Genomic DNA, 15,729 nt, shown 5'->3' with positions numbered 1-15,729 from the left:
AAAGACACCAACATAATTACATGATATTCCAATAGTATGGCCTTATTAATTTTAAAACTGCTAATTAAATTTCTAAATAAAAAACTTTTAAACAATTTATAAAGATAAGTGATTTATCAAATAATTTCAGTAGCATTGGGTCAAGACCCACTTCATATTGAAAACACACTCACATTAAATAGGAAAGAGTTTGCAGTAATCTTTGATTTCAGATTCTGGATATAGAACTATTTTCCTCGATAATTTTAACAGCTTCATTGAGGTACAATTGGTATACAGTAAATTGCACATATTTAAAGTATACAGTTGGCATATGTACACACCTGTGAAAAACATCACCATAACGAGCATATTAATCACACCCAAAAGTTTCCTTGTACCCCTTTCTATGGCTGCTTCCTGCCTCTCCCCACCTCCTTCCCAGCCCCAGGCAAACACTGATCTATATTCTGTTATTATAGACAAATTTACATTTTTTAGAACTCTCTAGAAATAAAATCACACAGTATATACCCTTTGTTTTCTGACTTTTTATCTAGCAAAACTATTTTGAGATTCATCCATGTAGTTGCATGTATCAGTTCTTTGTTCCTTTTTATTGGTGAATAGTAGTCTGTCATATGGCTATACCATAGTTTGTTTATGCATTTGCCTCCTGATGGACATATGTTGTTTTGTTTTTCAGTTTTTGGCTATTACAAATCAAATCACTATGAGCTTTATGTATATGTCTGTGTGGATGTTTGTTTTCATTTCTCATACCTACATGTGGAATGTCTGGGTCATGCAGCAGGAATATGTTTAACTTTTTAAGAAACTACCAAACTGTTTTACATCCCCATTGCTTCTTAGATCTTCTACTATTTTGTTCTTTATTTTTTTTCATAATGGAAAAGAATATTTATTTGTTTATTTATTTATTTATGGCTGTGTTGGGTCTTCACTCTGCTTGCGTGCTTTCTCTAGTTGTGGCGAGCGGGGGCTACTCTTCATTGCAGTGCACGGCCTTCTCATTGTGGTGGCTTCTCTTGTTGCAGAACACTGGCCCTAGGGCACACGGGCTTCAGTAGTTGCAGTGCGTGGGCTCAGTAGTTGCAGCACATGGGCTCAGTAGTTGTGGCGCGCAAGCTCTAGTGCAAACGGGCTTCAGTAGTTGTGGCTCACAGGCTCTAGAGTGCAGGCTCAGTAGTTGTGGTGCACGGGCTAAGTTGCTCTGCAGCATGTGGGATCTTCCAGGACCAGGGATTGAACCTGTGACCCCTGCATTGGCAGGCAGATTCTTAACCCCTGCCAGGAAAGTCATATTTTGTTCTTTTGTTTCAAGTTGAAAGTAAGCCAGCTCCCATTAACTCCATCTTTGCCAGAAGCCTCCTTCAACTTATATTAAAGGCAAGAAAATGCTCCATGAGAGAAAAATAAAACAATGAAGTAAACAAATAAAAACAAATATTCATGTGCTAATACTGCACTGTAATAATCTGAGATCAGCTGAGAATTTGTCCTACCAGTGAGGACAGTTTAACAGTGTCAGAACTCTCTCAGCAAATTCCTCAGTATCTGTACTCCTTGGCCCAAGATAATTTTCTTTTCACTTAGACAACAGTATGGGTTTAGACTCTAGATGAGGACCTCCTCTTGAATGTGGAAAATGGAAACTGGCCCCTCACAGAGAAACCTTTCCTGACCACCCAAATTAAAGTAACCCCCTAGTTATTCTATATTGCATCACTGTGGTTTTGTTATTTGTATTTTACTTATCATAACTTGATATTTTCTCATTGTCTTTTTTTTTTTTTTTTGCGGTACGCGGGCCTCTCACTGTTGTGGCCTCTCCCGTTGAGGAGCACAGGCTCCGGACGCTCAGGCTCAGTGGCCATGGCTCACGGCCCCAGCCGCTCCGCGGCATGTGGGATCTTCCCAGACTGGGGCACGAACCTGTGTCCCTTGCATCGGCAGGCAGACTCTCAACCACTGCGCCACCAGGGAAGCCCTCATTGTCTATTTTTAAAAAAAATTATCGGTCTTCTGAACTAGAATTCTCTCCATGAAAGTATATACTTTACAATCATATTCAGATTCTATTTCCTGTAGCCAGAATAATGTCTGGTGCATTAGAAGTGCTTGATAAAATATGTCAAAGGAGTATTTTCTGACTCTGACCTTGGAACAACTGTTGCTTTAAAAGAAAGTGTTCTAAAAGAAAAGGAAACATAAAAAAAATTAATATCACAAGGCAGCTCCATATTCACTGACGTCCACATTCCTTGTGACTTCGTTGTTTGTATTACCTGTGAACCTTTCCTGAAATCTTATTCTTATCTGATATCTTTCTGTCTGTTACTGTTCCTGTTGCGTCACATTTCCTGTTCTGGGGTTTGTTTTATCCTGGCACTTGAAGTCACTGTCATACCCTCCCTTGGTATCAACATCGTGGGAGAAAGAAAAAGAAATCTTTTTCCTTGAGATTTTTATTACTGTAAACAGCCACTGCACTTCATGTTGTGTTTTGTTTTTTGTTTTTTTTACTCCCCATATCCTGCTACCAAATTGCAGACCTTCTCTCTTTCACAGTCCTATACCTGAAAACACATTTCCATTTCCTCAGCTTCCTGCTCAGTTCAAGCCAAGCTTTTTGAAAGATGCCTTAATTGGTCTATCTGCTTCGAGTTCTCCTTTTTCTTTAGTTAATTTCATATATGACCCCCAGATAATATTCCTAAAGTAAATTCTAAATGTATTATCCTTCTATTCAAAAAACATTAATTATTTCCTAAGCAAGGTGGCAAATTAGGAGCCCACGGTTTTAATTTAGATGGGATATATGTTTTGTTTGTTTGGCTTACTCAGTTTTTAAAACACATTTTTTAGCCATTGTTAAATAATCAAAGGATTTTATATCAAAATCAGAATTTCTAATTTTCACGAAAACCTAAAAGATCTGCAAGTACTGGGCCCAGTCTCTCATGAGGCAGTAAGGAGCTGAGTGTTGAGTACCTCCAGAGACAAAGCAAATCCACTCCAGTTTGTCTGAGTCCTCGCTCTCCCTATCTATTCCTGATGCTGGGACCAAGTGTAGTTTGTTATTTATGGTTGTGTTTGTGCTGTTGTTTTTCTTAGAGCGGAGAAATATTTCTCTTTCCTCATATCGATTTCAAACATAAGAAGATGAAAGATAACCTGAGAAACTACATATTTAAATTATAATTGAAAGGCAACATATTTGCTTAGGGAAGTGAAGATAATTTCTAAGTGTTTAATATAAATTAAGTATATGTCTGTGTCTTATACTTGGCCCTCTTTGCCCACATACTTTACTTACCTGGCCTCTGTGAGGGTGAGAATTTGAGACCCTTTCCTGTTATATTTCAGATTGAGAACAGACTCCTCACTTGGGCATCCAGGACTGTCTGGGGCAGAGACCTGGACAGTCTGACTTTTAACCTCATCTTCTACTGCTCCTATCCTATCTCCAGCCCAAGTTGTTGTAGCTGCACTTCTCAGCCACTGTCCTCTAGGCCTAAATCTCCCTCTTATCCCCAGTACCCCCCACCCCACCTCCTTTCCGAAATCCTGGTCCACCTACCCTTTGTCTGTGAAAATCTTCGAGTCCCTGGTCAAAGGCCACCCTCTCCAGGAGCCGTTACTGACTGTTCATCAGATGTGCTCTCCCTTAACTCAGCTGACAGAGCACCGTGTTTCTCCCTCACTTATGGAGCCTGGATCTGCTCTTGGTTTTAGTTCCCCACTGGAGGTCATGTCTAGGCTTCTGGAAGGCCCCAAAGATGCAAATCTTGCTTTCAGAAATGGAGAGAATGAAGAGAAGTTACTTATTAGTACATTAAATAGCAGACCAAAATTCTGATATTTACAGACTACTGAGGACATTTTACTCATACATGAGCACAGACGTGCACACACACACACATATACACACACACTTTCTCTTCCATGGATACGACTAGGAGGGCTACCACACAATGATTCAGAGCATGTGCTTTCAAGTTAATCATATTTACCACTGACTGTGCTATTCTAACTAAGTGTATCCTTACTTAATCCCATGGAGTCTGTTTCTTTTCAGTAAAATAAATGAGTTTAATAATATTTCTTTTACAGTGTTGTTGTAAAGGTGTGCACATAGAACACAGTACTGTGCCTGGCGTGTAATAAGTACACTGTAAATGGTACTTGTTGTGACAGGGGTAACATTTTAAAAAATAATTTCTATACTTTCCTCTTTTGACTTTCTATGCACATGAACTTTACCTCAGTGCTCTCAGAGGTAGGAAAAGAGAATTATGCTATGTTACAAAAGAAAGCAAATAAAAGATCATTTTCCACATTCGACATTGAAAATAGAATTATGCATTAAGACATAACCTAGTGAACCAGATTATCATTTTGAAAGAAGGCTTAAACGTTTCCTTAATATTCTTCCCTCCCCACTTTTTTTCAGCTGTGCCATGCAGCTTGCAGTGTCTCAGTTCCCCAACCAGGGATCGAACCCCGTGACCTCAGCAGTGAAAGCGCAGAGTCCTAACCACTGGACCGCCAGGGAATTCCCAAGGCTAGCTTCTTTATCTTCCTAACCAAGCCTTACAGGTTAGGGTCTTCCTTAAGGGGATCTAGACAAGAAGACTAAGGAAGAGGGTCTGCCCCTTTCTGGCCCCAAGGGATTATGGGAGGAAGGAGAGGGAGTGAGAGAGGAGTTCAGGGTTTGACATGTGTTGCTGTTGGCAGTTGTCATTTCTCAGTCATCACTGTCACACACACTGATACTCTCCCTCCCCTCATTCCAATACTGCTATTGGCTCAGCCGTCACACCCACAAGCGTTCCCAACCCTCTCTCAGGCAAGAGGAAAGCATTCCTCAGTATGATGCTGGAAGGCGTTTTCCTTCCCAAACAATTAAGAGCTATTTTGGCCAACTTTCAGTTCTTGAGCTATCAAGGCTCTCTTGCAGGACCACTCAGTACTGCATCCAAGCACATTTCTTGCTGATGGTCAACCAGGCAACCTTTCAGACCTTTTCTATCTCAAGATGTGTTCATTCAAAATTTAGCCTTCATCTCCTCAATTTTGAGGATATGAGGATGTTGTCTGTAAAAAAAAAAAAAAAAAATTCAAGCCATCATTAACATGTATGTAAGTAAGAAACTGATACTTGAAATTCCTCCAGACTGAGATAACTACAATTGAAATTTAATGCTTCTCCTTTCATATATCTCTTTCTGCATATAGACACACATATATGTCTATATAATTTTACATAATTTATATCATGTCATGTTTGCTGTTTTTCTCAGAAACAATCTTCTTGTTCTTTTTTAATTACTTCTCCCTCCCTCTTTCTTCTTATGCAGTCATAACGTCCATGTGTCATAAATTTTCATATCTGTCTTTGGCTCATATTGTCATATACAGACAAATACATATGTGTAGCCATACATACATGTGGAGAAATGTAAGGCTTTGGGGAAACTGCTTGCTTTATAAAAATGGGATCATAATGTGTACATTTCTTTTTATGCTGCTTATGCCTGTAATGTATCTTTTTAAGGTAACATAATATTTCACAGTATGACTGTATCCAAATTTATACAACCACTTCCTTTTTGATGGAAGTAAGGCTTCTATTATATATTTACTTTGATTTGGATCTGTAGTTTGTCTCATGCTTTCTGTCAATTTTTCTTTTTTTAAAATCAATTTAAAATCTTTTTATTATAGATAAAAATGCTATCTGCCATAGTGTTTGGAAATATTTTTCACTATCTTAATTTATCTTGTAATTTATGATGGCTTTTCCCATTAAACATTTTCTATCTAGTCAAATATGTCTACTTTTTCTTTTACATCTTGTAGTAAACTATTAAGCCTCCTGGATCTGCCCTCCATTTTTATTATTAATGCTTTATTTCTTTTAATTTTTGCTCTGCGTTTTGTGATTTTTCTTCGAGTGGCTCTTACAGGTCACCTGTTGGTTATTCATCAGGAACCAATCTCTCCTTTGATTTACTTGCTGACTTTGTAATTGTGAATCATTTTTAAAGGTCTTTTTAAAAAGGTTTTAATAGAATCTCCCTAAATGCTCTTGTTATTTATTTTCTAAATTTAAGTTGTCACTTATATCTACCAGCAATTCTAATCCATGAAATTCTTCCAAGTCTGGGAGTTCTGTTCGTTATTCTTCTTTCTGGCTGCTGGCTGATGGATTGTAATTATCCATCACTTATTCATGGTTTTACAGCCTTAGGGCTCAAACCAAGCTTTAGGGATCCCATGTGGCATAAACCTACCAGTGGTGGGAGATGCAGCATGCTCTGCTCCTGTGGGCCAGAAACACACCTGCTGACAAATTGTCAACATCTGATCAAGACACCAGGATGAGGCCTCTCTCCTCCCAAGTTTCCTCACTGCAAAGACTAAAGTCTCAAAGTATCAAAGAGAGAGGAAGAAAGGAAAGAAGGTGGAAGGGAGAAAGAAGGAAGGTAGAGGTAGAGGTAGACAATAGGCTTTTAAGAATCTTAAGGGCGTGACTCTCTTATCTGCTAGACAAAAAGCCTTCTAAGAATCTCAAAGACATCATCTCAAAGCGCTGCTGTTCCTCATTCCAAAGAAGAATGGGGCCTATCCCGGAGATATTTATGGGTGTGTCTTTTTGTCACATGGACAGAGCAACAATAATAATCACAGAAAGCTTACACCATTTTTTAAGAGCATTACGTTGGCAAAAAAAAAAATCAAAACCAAACAAAAACAACCACCTACTCAGACTTCAGGGACAGAGACAGTTCAAAAGAAAAAGAGCCCTTATAACCCCTGACCTTCTACAGACACGAGTCGGTCTGAGAAATATGCTCAGCTGTGAAGAGTGCTATTTCTTAAGGAGGAAAGATGGCTCAGAGTGCAGAACCGAGAGCCCGGGAAGCAGAGCCCAGAACTTCAAAGAATCACTTATAGGGAGGAGGATTGGACTCAACAAAATTTCCCTAGCTCACTAACACTTATGTGCTTCCTATTCTTCTCCTTTTTACATAGAAATGTCTCCTACAGTTATCTTCTCCCTGTCTTAGCATTGTACATTGGGTGTGTATCAGAAGATAACCTGTCTCTTTAATTCACAGGTCTTCAGATTAAGAGAATCATGCTCTAGGAGCTACACTCGGGGACCTTCAGTAGAGGGAGCTGTCCCCAAGGAGCTCCATTTATATTTAGACCTGATTTGGGTAATGAGATCACAGGCTTCAAGCCTGACCTTGATGACTTAATAGAGTGAGGATTTGGAGGTCTTAGGAAGGTTGTGAGAGCATTTTGTTGCTAGATGGGAAATGAATCATGGAGGTTAGAGGAAGACGGTAAGAACCAGTTTCCCATGACGGCCCCCGTGAACTACACTTCCCAGTATTCAAGTTCTGTGTAGTTCTCTCCCCACTGAATCTGGGCTGGCCCTATGTAGCTCATAGAATGTTGTTGAAGTGTTGCCACATGACTCGCAAGAGTCTGTCATAAGAAGCCTTGTAGTTTCTGCTTTGGTCTCTTGGAACACTCATTCTTGGAATGCTGTCTCTTATAATCCAGCTGCCATGCTGTAAAAAGCCTGAACCGCATCGAAAAGCACATATAAGCACTGTGATAGAGAGCCCCAGCTAAACTACAGCAAACAGCCAGATCAGCCGCCAGCCATGCGAGCAAGCTGTCTTCTATGTCAAGCCCAGTTAAGTCTTCAGAAAAACCCAGCGCTTACTACCATCTGACAGCGACTACACCAGAGGCCTAAGCGAGAACTACCCAGCTGAACATGGTCAACCAACAACAGATGGTTGCCTTTAACTCATTACAATTCATAGTGGTTTGTTACCAGAAATAGGCAAATAGAATACAACCAAACACTTTTCCAATATGTTTGCAGCCAATTGACATACTCCTAATCAAGTGTGACAGTATCACATGCTGGCAAGGATATGAATCAACTAGGATTCTTATATGTTGCTGGCAGGAGATTCTAGGGGATGTACAGTCCTAGTTGTTTTTCTTAATATGACAGATTTATTTATATAAAATCACATACCCCAGAATCCACCCGTTTAAAGTGCACAATTCAATGGTTTATAGTATATTCACAGAGTTGTGCAAGCAGATCACAGTCAGATTTGGAACATTTTTATCATCTCAAAAAAAGAAATCCCATATGTATTAGTAGTCACGCCCCATTTCCCTCCAACTTCTCCAGCTGAAGGCAACCACTAACCTAGTTTTGTCTTTGTAGATTTGCATGTTCTGGGCATTTCATATAAATGGAATCATAAAATATGTAGTCTTTTGCAAATGCTTTCTTTCAGTTAATGTGTTTTCAGTGTTTACCCACGGTGAAGCATGTGTCAGTATTTAGTTACCTTTCATTGCTGAATAATATTCCATTTTATAGTGTGATAGATGGAATAATGGCACTCAAAAGATGTCCATATCCTAATCCCCAGAACCTATGCATATGTTGCCTTATGTGGCACAAGAGAGTTTGAAGAAATAATTAAGTTATGGATCTTGAGATGAGGAAATTATCCTGAAGTATTTGGGTGCACCCACTAGAATCACAGGAACATTGTAAGAGGGAGGCTACAGGGTCAAAATTAGACAGGAAGTGATGTGACTATAGAAGCAGAGGGGGAAAAGGTTTGAGATGCAAGGCCATGAGCTAAGGAACGAGGGAAGTCTTTAGAAGTTGGAAAGACAAGGAAATGGAATTCCTCCCCACAGCCCCAAAAAGGAGCACAGCCTTGAGAACATCATTTTAGGACCTCTGACCTCCAGAATTAAAATACTATAAACTTGTGTTGCTTTAAGCCACTGTTTACAGTGTTACAGCAGCAACAGGAAACTAATACATACAGATATACAGCATCATACATATATGTGCATGTATACATCTATCTCTATACACACACGTTTATATTCATATATATATATATATATTCATTAGTTGATGGACATCTGAGTAGTTTTCACTTTACGGCTACTGTGAATAATGCTGCTGTGAACATTTGTTTACAAATTTTTGTTTGGACATGTTTTCATTTGGGGGTATATAGTTAGGAGTGGAATTGTTGCATTATATGATAACTCTATGTTTACCATTTTAAGAAACTGCCAGACTGTTTCCCGAAGCTTTGTACCATTTTATATTCCCGCCAGCAGTGTTTGAGGGTTCCATGCTCTCCAAAATTGTCAACATTTGTTATTATCTGCCTTGTTTATTATAGGCATCCTGGTGGTGTGAAGTCATCTTACTGTGGTTTTGATTTGTATTTCACTGATGGTTAATGATGTTGAGCCAATTTTCACGTAGTTATTATTCATTTGTATATCTTTGGTGAAATGTCTATTCAGATTTTTTTCATTTATTATGACAAAAAATTAGAAACAAAGTTTCTACAGTGAGAATTGATTAAATACATTAATTAAATACAACAGAATACTAAGGCTCCACTAAAGATTGTGCTTACCATATTTATAGTGTGTTACTTGTATTTCCATATTTATAGTGATACTTATAGTTTTGTCAAACAGGTTGCAAAAAAGAATGGTAACATTTTTGTAAACACACGCATATTACAAATAGCCATAGGAAAAAAAAGTCTCAAAGGTGTATATCAACTTCTAGCTGTTACCTTTGGATGATAAAATTATGAGATAATTTTCTGGGGTTTTTTTTTAGCATTTTTTAATTTCTCTGATAAACACATATTACTTGTATTTAGAAAAGAAAAGGGTTGTTTTTCTTTCAAGCATATTCTGTGTTTTTAAACATGTAGGATACATTGTAAAATTAAAAATAGATTCTTCCTGTGTTAGTTTTCTTTAAAAATATTTCTCTAAGTAATTAAAATTTTGCCCTCTGTGTATAACTAGGTTCCCAAATTCTTCATATTTTCAAAGCATAATAGTCCCAACAAATATAAAACTGAAATCTAAACTCAAATGCACAAAGAAATTCTGGTCTCAGATATATTCCATCAGTCCAGAGAGAAAACAACAAAAAAACTTCAGAATTACAAACTGTTCTACCATCAAGATTTTCTTCAATAGTCATTTACCCAGTCTATTGCCAAATGTAAAAGACCACTTGAAAACTCTGCTTTGTTGTCATTACAATAAGGAAAACTTTGCATAGCTCTAATGACATCTAATCACTGTAGTTTTCCCTGGGATTTCATTCTTAGAACCCAATTACCAAAACTGAAGAGATCTATTCCCACTAAGCTGATGAACTGCCTCTCTAAGCTGAAACCAGCAGGGCTATTTTAATATTCATCTGTATTAAATATATAAATATGTTCAATATTTATACTTAATCTATAGTCCTTGGACACAGACTCACTAGCAACACTTGAGAATCTTAGGACATGATCAGTATTTCCAGATTGCATTGGCTCTCACATCCTTAGGATTTTCTAGATACAGGATCATGCCATCTCTAAATAGAGATAGTTTTATTTCTTTCCTTTCCATCTGGAAAGTTTTTTTTTTTTTTTTTCAATTTTCTTGCCTAATTGCCCTGGCAAACACTTCAGTACAATATTGAATAGAAGTGACAAGAGCAGACATCTTTTTCTTGTTTCTGTGGGAAAGCATTAAGTCTTTCACTATTATACATGACGTTAGCTGCTCATTTTCTTGTAGATGACCTTTGCCAGATTAAGTTCCCTTCTATTCCTAGGTTGTTTTTCTTTTTTATCATAAAGGGATGTTGGACTTTGTCAAATGTATCTCTCCATCTGTTGAGAGGATCGTATGGTTTTTGTTTTTATTCTATTTAAATGGGGTATTAGGTTAATTGATTTTCAGTTGTTAAATCAATTTTGCATTCTTGGGATAGCTACCAAGAATTTTGTCACAGTGTATAATTCTTTTGCTGGATTTGATTTGATAATATTCCATTGAGAACTTTTACTAAGGGACATTGGTATGTAGTTTTCTTGTGATCTTTATCTGATTTTGGTATCAGGGTGATCCTGGTTTCATAGAATAGTTGGGAAGTATTCCCTCCTCTTCTGTTCTTTGGAAGAGTTTATGAAGAATTGGTGTTAAGTCTTCTTTAAATGTTTGGTAGAGTTTATTACTGCAGCCATCTGGAATTTTATTGGTGGAAAATTTTTGATTACAAATTCAATCTATTAACTTATAGTCTACTCAGATTTTCTTTTTCTTCTTGAGTCAGTTTTGGTAGTTTGTGTCTTTCTAGGAATTGGTCCATTTTATCTAAGTTAACTAATTTGACTGAAAACAATTTCATAGTATTCCCCTAGAATCCTTTTTATTCCTTTAAAGTCAGTTGTAACGTTCTGTTCCTGCCATTGCCCACCCCTCCCCCCATCAGTTCAGCTAAAATATGCAAGTTTTGTTTTTATTGATTTTCTGCATTTTTTTGTTATTCTCTATTTCATTAATTTTCACTCTAATCTTTACAGTTTTTTCCTTCTGCTGCTTTTAGGTTTAGTTTGCCTTCTTTTATTTAGCACCTTAATGTAGAAGTTTAGACTACTGATTTGAGATCTTTTTTCTTTTATCAATATGTATTTATAGCAATAAATTTCCCTGTAAGCACTGCCTTAACCGAGTCCCATAAATTTGGTATTTAAAAAAATTATTTTTTAATGTTCTTTTAATTTCTTTTTTGACCCAACTTTCTTTGCCCCATTGCTTAGTTAGGAATGTGTTGTTTAATTTCTAATATGTGTTAATTTTCCAGCTTTCCTACTATTACTGATTTTTAATTTAATACCACTGTGGTCAGAGAACATACTTTGTATGATTTTAATACTTGAAAATTTATTGAGGCTTGTTGTATAGCATAGCATATGGTCTATACTGAAGAATGTTCCAGGTGTACTTGAGAAGAATGTGTATTCTGCTGCTATTGGGTTAAGTGTTGTATGGATGTGCATTAAGTCTAGTTGGTATATAGTGTTGTTCAAACCTTCTATGATGTCACTCCTCAGAGGGTGCATCCTTGGGCATGTACACAGTCACTCTGGAATGACAATGGTTTTAGCAGGGCTCTTTTTGACTGTCTCTTACCTTGATCTTTCTGTTAAGCTGTCTGCCTCTGTTGGCATCACACCCAGCTATTTGACTCCAATAACTGCTAGCTGGTTGCTCTATTGTTTTCAGCAATGCCTCAGTATATAAATTGATCCACAGTCTAATCCAATTAAATTTGGGCCTCTTGTGGAGGTAGTTTTTCTATCCCAGGAGATCTTTTTTTTTTTTTTTAACCTCTTTCCCTGGTTCTCTATGATAAACAAGTTAGTGTACAATTTATTTTATTGCTTTCGTGGAGCTAATTGCTTACTACAAAAATCTCCGTTGTTTTCTAGAGCATTTTTATCCTTGAATTCCCCCTCATTCTTTTCTAAATAAAGTCAGTTTCTTTAGGAAGAGCTTCAGAGCTCTTTGTTCTAATGCCCAGCTTCATGCTTTGGGGAAAAAAAATCTCTGAACCATTTACTGTGGAGTTGGGTGTGAGGACAGTGGTCCATTTCTCTTGGAGTGACACACCTTTTTTTTTGTGCGGGGATTTGGTAAATGATGAAAGCCCCTGGTCTTCTTGGCTTTCCTCTCCTGATATGGAAGCTCTGACCTATAAGCAAGCTGGGCCAAAGGCAATCAGGGCCCCAGTGTTTTTAGCCTGACACACCAGCAGGAGGGCCTCCACCCTATGAGTGGGAACTGAATGGAGGAAGGAAGCCCTCAACCTCTTGCCTGCAGTCACCTGGAATTTAGATAGAGTTGGAAGGGATGAGAAATGTTGGTGGCTTGCTCCTCTCAGGGAAGTACTGGGGAGGTATTTTTAGGGATTTTTTTTTTTTTTTCCAAATTATTGCCTAGAAGCCAGGGGAAGAGGAAGCCCCATCTTCTTGGCCGTAACTTCTTGGAGTGGAGCTTTGATGCTTAGCTGGCAGGGGCAATGGAGGTAGGGAACCAATTGTTGCTCAAGTGTGATAGTCTGGCTGTCCTTATAAATATTCAGTGCATTTTTCTTGAATAACTATTTCTTCATTTGCTGTATGCTTTTAGGACAGTTTCTAGAGATTTTAAATATTTATTTATTTATTTGGCCACATTGCATGGCATGTGGGGTCTTAGTTACCCGACCAGGGATCGAACCAACACCCCCTGCATTGGAAGCTTAGAGTCTTAACCACTGGGCTGCCAGGGAAGTCCCTATTTATTTTATTTTAAAAATAATTGTCACCATTCATGGTTGTTTTTTCAGGGAGTGGATCCACAGAGCTCCTCATGCCAACATTCTGGAAGTGGATCCCCTTACGAGGTTCGTTTTTTAAAAAAATATTTATTTATTTATTTATTCATTTATTTATTTATTTGTCTGCGTTGAGTCTTAGTTTTGGCACACAGGGTCTTCACTGCAGCATGCGGCACCTTTCGTTGCAGCATGCGGGCTTCTCTCTAGCTGTGGTGTGTGGGCTCTAGAGCACAGGCTCAGTAGTTGAGGAGCCTGGGCTTAGTTTGCCCCACAGCATGTGGGATCTTAGTTCCCCGACCAGGGATTGAACCCGTGTCCCCTGCATTGGAAGGCGGATTCTTAACCATTGGACCACCAGGGAAGTCCCACGAGGTTCATTTTAATTAGCATTTCCTCAACAACTAATGATGTTGAAAAATTTTCAAAGGCTTATTCAGGTCTTTTGCTCTTTTTTGTGTGTTGAGTTGTTTGATTATTAAAAAAATTGATTAGTAGGAGTCCTTTAAAGGGTCTAAAACTGAGTACAGTATTGAATATATGTATCACAACACTTTCTTCCAGTCTGTGGCTTACCTTTTTTACTCACTTAATGGCGACTTTTAATCAACAAAGGTTCTTAATTTAATGAAGTCAAGGTATAATTTTTTTCTTTAATGGATAGTTCTTTTGTGAATCATGTTTAAGAAATCTTTGCCTTCCCAAAATCATGAAGATATTCTCCTACATCTTCTTCTAGAAACTTTTTTTTAGTTTAATTCTATGATCCATCTTGAATTTTTCTTTGTGTATGATAAGAAGTAAGATTCATTCTTTCCCCCAATATGGATCCCATTGAATAAGCACCATTCACTAAAAAAGACCATGTTTTTTTCTCTTTACTGAATTGCACCTTTGTCATGAATCAAGTGAACATTTATGTGTGGATCTTTTTCTGTACTTTTTACTTTGTTCCGTTGATCTACATATGCAGCATTGGGCTCAGACCACATTATCTTAATTAGTGCTGTTTTATGGTAAATCTTGAAATCTGACCATCTAAGTCTTATAGCTTTGTTCTTCTTTAAGAGACCATTCTGGGACCTTTGCACTTCCATACAAATGCTTATCAATTTATACACATGCACACACACAGAGACACAAAGACACATACACACGCCTGTTAGGATTTTGATCTAACTAAATGGACTTCATAGACCAATAAGGAGAATTTTGACATTTTATTTTTTTGTTTGATTATTTTTTGGTTTTTGGGGGGTTTTTATTTGGCTTCATCCCGCGGCATGTGGGATCGTAGTTCCCTGACCAGGGATTGAACCGGCGCCCCCGGTATTGGAAGCACAGAGCTTTAACCACTGGGCTGTCATGGAAGTCCCTTGACATTTTAATAATATTGAGTCATCCAGTCCATGAACATGATATTGTTCTTTATTTACTTAGGTCTTCTTTAACCCATCTCATTAATGGTTTGTAGTTTTCAGTGTCTTTCACATATTTTATTAGATTTATTTCTAGAGATTTAATTTTTTCATATTATTATAAATAGTATTGTTTTTCAAATTTTATTTTTCAATTGGTTGTTGCTAGAATACATAAATACAATTTACTTCCATGTATTGCCCTCATAATCCAGCAACCATGATCAATTTACATATTCATGTTAATTGTTTGTAGATTCTTTGAGGGGTTTTTTGGTGTATAATCATTTAAAATTTTATTTCTGCTCCCATCATTTGTATCTTCTTTTTTTTTTAAACATCTTTATTGGAGTATAATTGCTTTACAATGTTGTGTTAGTTTCTGCTTTATAACAAAGTGAATCAGTTATACATATACATATGTTCCCATATCTCTTCCCTCTTGCGACTCCCTCCCTCCCATCTTCCCTATCCCACCCCTCTAGGTGGTCACAAACCACCCAGCTGATCTCTCTGTGCTATGCAGCTGCTTCCCACTAGCTATCTATTTTACATTTGGTAGTGTATATATGTCCATGCCACTCTCTCACTTTGTCACAGCTTACCCTTCCCCCTCCCCATACCCTCAAGTCCATTCTCTAGTATCTTTATTCCCGTCTTACCCCTAGATTCTTCATGACCTTTTTTTTTTCTCTTAGATTCCATATATATGGGTTAGCATACAGTATTTTTCTCTTTCTGACTTACTTCACTCTGTATGACAGACTCTAGGTCCATCCATCTCACTACAAATAATCTCAATTTCATTTCCTTTTATGGCGAGTTATATTCCATTATATATATGTGCCACATCTTCTTTATCCATTTGTCCGATAATGGACACTTAGGTTGCTTCCATGTCCTGGCTATTGTAAATAGAGCTGCAATGAACATTGTGGTACATGACTCTTTTTGAATTATGGTTTTCTCAGGGTATATGCCCAGGAGTGGGATTGCTGGGTCATATGGTAGTTCTATTTTTAGTTTTTTGAGGAACCTCCATACTGT

The sequence above is a fragment of the Orcinus orca genome, chromosome 11, assembly GCF_937001465.1.
Source record: "Orcinus orca chromosome 11, mOrcOrc1.1, whole genome shotgun sequence".
In the NCBI taxonomy this organism is placed as follows: domain Eukaryota; kingdom Metazoa; phylum Chordata; class Mammalia; order Artiodactyla; family Delphinidae; genus Orcinus; species Orcinus orca.
The sequence above is the reverse complement of the archived record's forward strand: the minus strand, read 5'-3'. Positions refer to the sequence as shown.